This window comes from Lissotriton vulgaris, unplaced genomic scaffold, assembly GCF_964263255.1.
Source record: "Lissotriton vulgaris unplaced genomic scaffold, aLisVul1.2 SCAFFOLD_306, whole genome shotgun sequence".
Lineage (NCBI taxonomy): Eukaryota > Metazoa > Chordata > Amphibia > Caudata > Salamandridae > Lissotriton > Lissotriton vulgaris.
The window spans coordinates 1,289,556-1,294,407 of NW_028247226.1; the positions used below are offsets into that span (position 1 = coordinate 1,289,556).

Genomic DNA, 4,852 nt, shown 5'->3' on the forward strand with positions numbered 1-4,852 from the left:
CTCTGATAATTCTCCAAAGAAAATGAAGGGATTTTCATTTACCAATGAGGTCAACACCTCTTAAAGGCAGGTGAGGCCAGGACAGACTCAACTTTATCAGATCTCATATATAATTAATATGTGAATGACTCTACCCGGGCCCCACTGTCCTGTCACAAGTGGTGGCCAGCCTGACATCATCCGTATTTCCTATAGGCCAGTCAGCCTCTGATTCAGATTATCATTGTGTACCGTCAACTAGGGGTGGGCAGAAAACTCCGCACTGCCAGGGTAGCGGATAAAGCCAGCCACCCCTGCTCCCCGGCCCAGTCCCCGCTTCTGAAAGCAGCCAGGCAGGAGAGAGCCTCCCTCGGGCCCTGGTGGACCCCCGTCACCAGCACCTGGACCCTCACCCGGCTTCTAGGACGGGGGGACTCCTGCAGCCTGGGACCCTGGGACGTAGCATGAGCCCTGGGCCCAGTCCAAGCTTCCGAACCATAGTCATGCCGGGGAGGGCATCCCCAGGCCCCGGCGGACCCCCGTCACCAGCGCCCAGAACCTCGGCTGGCCTCCAGGATGGAGGGCTCTCACAGCCTGGGACTCTGGGACACAGCACGAGCCCCGGCCCGGTCCCAACTTCTGAACCCTAGCCAGGCCGGGGAGAGCCTCCTAGGGCCCCGGCGGACCCTAATCACCAGCGCCCACAACCACGGTTGGCTTCCAGGACAAGAGGCTGCCGCAGCCTGGGACCCTGGGACGCAGCATGAGCCCCTGCCCGGTCCCAGCTTCCAAACCCTAGCCAGGCTGGGGAGAGCCTCCCAGGGCCCCAGCGGACCCCCGGTCCACAGCAACCAGACTCTCGGCTGGAACAAAGGAGGGATAAGCCCAGGCCACCTCTTCGCCCCTACGGCCTGCCCGGGGAGACCATTTTCTCGACTATTAAGCCAGCACGTAGTTCCTTATAGAACTTTGGGGAGGGACAAAAGTTGGAGTTAGCCTGGCCACCAAGCCTGCATGGCCATCTGGTCACCCAGCCCGCAGGGCCATCTGGTCACCCTGCCCGCAGGGCCAATTGGTCTCTCGGACCGCAGGGCCATCTGGTTGCCCTGACCGCAGGGCCATCTGGTTGCCCGGCCTGCAGGGCCATCTGGTCGTGCAGCCCAGGTGGCCTGGGAGGGTGCCGTACCCATTCACCATTACAGACCGGCGAGGGTGGCTGGGTGCACTGAGGCAGCCGCTCTGGAGGCTCCTTCCCCCGGGTGGCTGCTGCTCGCCTACCTGCCCGACTTGCCCGGGAGCAGCGGGCAGGGGAGGCCCAGTCGGCCCAAGCCATCTGGTCACCCTGCTAAACCGCAAGGGATGGTGGCTCCCATCCCCGCACCCTGGTGGGGTAGGGACGGGAGGGGGAGGCCCTCTTGCCGCAGGGCACATGGTGGAGGTGGCCTCCTGTGGGCCCGCGTTTCCCCCTCCACATCCCTCCCAGCGGCAGAGGGACCCACCCCTGGGTGTGGTGGAGGAGGGTGTCCGCGAGCACCCATGCACGAGAGACAAAAGCTTGGCTCAGAGGATGACGTTTAATAGATCGCAGCGAGGTAGCTGCTCTGCTACTTACGAAACCCTGACCCAGAATCAGGTAATCTACGAATGATTTTGCACTGGGTGCCCCACAAGCATGCAGTGCACTAAGGGCGATGGAGGTGGCCCCCTTCCATCCGCGCTTTGGTCCCCAAGCGAGCGGCTCTACGCACCGGCCCCCCGAGAGAGGCCGGCTATACCAGGCCAACGAGGCTCCACAGCACTGCAGTATTGTTACAGTTTGGGGGATTATGACTTAGAGGCGTTCAGTCATAATCCCACATATGGTAGCTTCGCCCCATTGACTCCTCAGCCAAGTACATACACCAAATGTCTGAACCTGCAGTTCTTCTTGTACTGAGCAGGATTACTATTGCAACAACACCACGGGGGCGCCCGTCTCTACCACTCCCTTTCGATCTGCCGAGGGCAATGGAGGCCATCGCCCGTCCCTTCCGAGTGGTGCTCGCCCATCTCTTAGGACCGACTGACCCATGTTCAACTGCTGTTCACATTGAATCCTTCTCCACTTCGGCCTTCAAAGTTCTAATTTGAATATTTGCTACTACCACCAAGATCTGCACCTGTGGCAGCTCCACCCCGGCCCTCATCCCTGACTTCCGTGCTTACCACAGCAGTCCTCCTACTCATCGCAGCTTAGCCCCTGCGGCTCTTAGCGCCGGCGACGGCCGGGTATAGGCCCGATGCTCCAGCGCCATCCATTTTCAGGGCTAGTTGATTTGGCAGGTGAATTGTTATACACTCCTTAGCGGATTTCGACTTCTATGGCCTCCGTCCTACTGTCTTTATCAACCAACACCTTTTCTGGGGTCTGATGAGCGTCGGTATCTTAGCCCGGCATTCGGTTCATCCCGCAGCACCAGTTCTGCTTACCAAAAGTGGCCCACTAGGCACTCGCATTCCATGCCCGGCTCCACGCCAGCGAGCTGGGATTCTTACCCATGTAAAGTTTGAGAATAGGTTGAGATCGCTTCGGCCCCATGACCTCTAATCATTTGCTTTACCAGATAAAACTGGGGGATCTGAGCGCCAGCTATCCTGAGGGAAACTTCGGAGGGAGCAAGATACTAGATGGTTCGATTAGTCTTTCGTCCCTATAGCCAGGTCGGACGACCAATTTGCACGTCAGGACCGCTATGAACCTCCACCAGAGTTTCTTCTGGCTTCGCCCTGCCCAGGCATAGTTCACCATCTTTCGGGTCCTATCACGCACTCTCATGCTCCACCTCCCCGACAGAGCAGGCGAGAAGGGCCGGTGGGGTGCCCGATACTGGAAGCGTGGCGGGATCCCACCTCAGCCGGCGCACGCTGGCCCTCACCTTCATTGTGCCACAGAGTTTCGTTTGGCCCTCCGACTCGCGCGCGTGTTAGACTCCTTGGTCCGTGTTTCAAGACGGGTTTGGGGGGAGTACCGACATCACCACAGACCCCTGGTGCCGGCATGGGCCACCTCGCCCGGCGGCGTGATGCGGTCAGGGTGTACTGAGAACAGTTCACCCGAGTCGCGCCGGGAGCAGGGGACCCGTCCCCCCTTCAACTGCCCCGGTGCGCCCCAAGGGGTGGCTAGGGACGGGTGCCCGGGGGAGGGCCGGAGGTGGTTGAATCTCCCTCAGCTCTGCAGACATGGTGAAGCTGCTGCCAGGGGGGCTATACCACCCTCTGCCGGAGTGGAGGGCCACCTGCCACCCCAAAGCCTTCCCAGCCGTTCCGGAGCCGGTCGCGGTGCACTGCCATGGACGAAAAGTGTCCTGCCGGGCCGATCCAGAACTCCCGGGCCACCGACCTTCCCGCCGTGTTGAATCCTCTAGGTGGACTGAACAGACCCCATCCATTTACCTCTCGACGGTTTCACGCCCTCTTGAACTCTCTCTTCATAGTTCTTTTCAACTTTCCCTTACAGTACTCGGCTATCGGGCTTGTGCCCGTATTTAGCCTTAGATGGAGTTTACCACCCGCTTTGGGCTGCATTCCCAAGCAACCCGACTCCGAGAAAACCCGATCCCGGTGCGCCGGGGGCCGCTACCGGCCTAACACCGTCCTCAGGGTGAGCCTCGATCAGAAGGACCTGGGCCCGCTGAGCGATGCCGGGGAGCCGGTCTTCTGTATGCCACATTTCCCGCACCCGCCGCCAGGCGGGGATTCGGTGCTGGGCTCTTCCCTCTTTACTCGCCGTCACTGGGGGAATCCTGGTTAGTTTCTTTTCCTCCGCTTAGTAATATGCTTAAATTCAGTGGGTTGCCACATCTGATCTGAGGTCGTAGTCGGAAGAATGACGCTGGAGCGTCAAAGGAGGTTGCCGGGGAAGGCCAGGACCCTCCCGGCAGCGCGCATTCTCTTTCCTCGGATCGGATCTGGAGGGGTTGCGCCCTCCCCGGGAAGCTGGCCACAGAGGTGCGCCCCCGAATTGCGCGCGTGCTGGCAGCTGGTGGGATACCACAGACAGACACACGTGGCACTCAGACAGGCGCCCCGGGATGGGACCTAGGGCGGACAGGTCTGCGGACCCTTTCAAGGGGGCCAGGCGTGCCGGCAGCGTACCTCTGCGGCAGGACCCTGGAAGGGACCCTGCCATGGGTGATCGGGGGTCTGACCATGTGGGGGGACGAAGAGGAAATGAGCTAACCCTGTGACAGCCCCAGCCACGTCCCAGGGAAGCCCCGGGGCGATTGACGATCAAGCGACCCTCAGACAGGCGTAGTGCGTTTGAAGTGTCGATGGTCAATGTGTCCTGCAATTCACACTAATTCTCGCAGCTAGCTGTGTTCTTCATTGACGCACGAGCCGAGTGATCCACCGCCAAGAGTCACAGGCAACTTTTTGAAAACATTCGCCCACCTGCGGGCGCAGGAGTGGCAGGATGAAGGCAACGCCGTCCATCACCGGCCCGCACGGTGAGACGGTCTGGGCACCTCTTTTAAGGCTTCCACTCTGGGAGTCAGACTGCACCGTTGGGAGCAAAAACATTTGCCAGGATCTCGGCCCCCTGGGGGGCCCCAGCCAGCAGAAAATTACCCCCTTTTCTTGTAATGCGTGCACACGAGGTGACAGAGGGGACCCAGGGGCAAAAGTACACAACCTCCTGGAGCCCTCGTTGGGATCGGGGAGGTAAATGTCACCTCATTGGGACTTCCAGGGAAGCTCGGCCAACTGGTCACCCCATAGGAAAGCATTGGGTGCGGAGGGGATCGGTGCGACCAGATGGCTGAGGGGATTGGTGCGACCAGATGACTGAGGAGAACGGTGCGACCAGATGGCCGGGCATGAAAGGAAAGCCATC

General features: G+C 60.4%; 2 pseudogenes; both read right to left on the reverse strand.

Moving 5' to 3' along the window:
• Positions 1-1,526: 1,526 nt before the first annotated feature.
• On the reverse strand, positions 1,527-3,833 carry LOC147665207 (28S ribosomal RNA; annotated as a pseudogene).
• A 420-nt stretch (positions 3,834-4,253) lies between these two features.
• LOC147665208 (5.8S ribosomal RNA) lies at positions 4,254-4,380 on the reverse strand (annotated as a pseudogene; the record flags this gene model as incomplete).
• Positions 4,381-4,852: the final 472 nt, after the last annotated feature.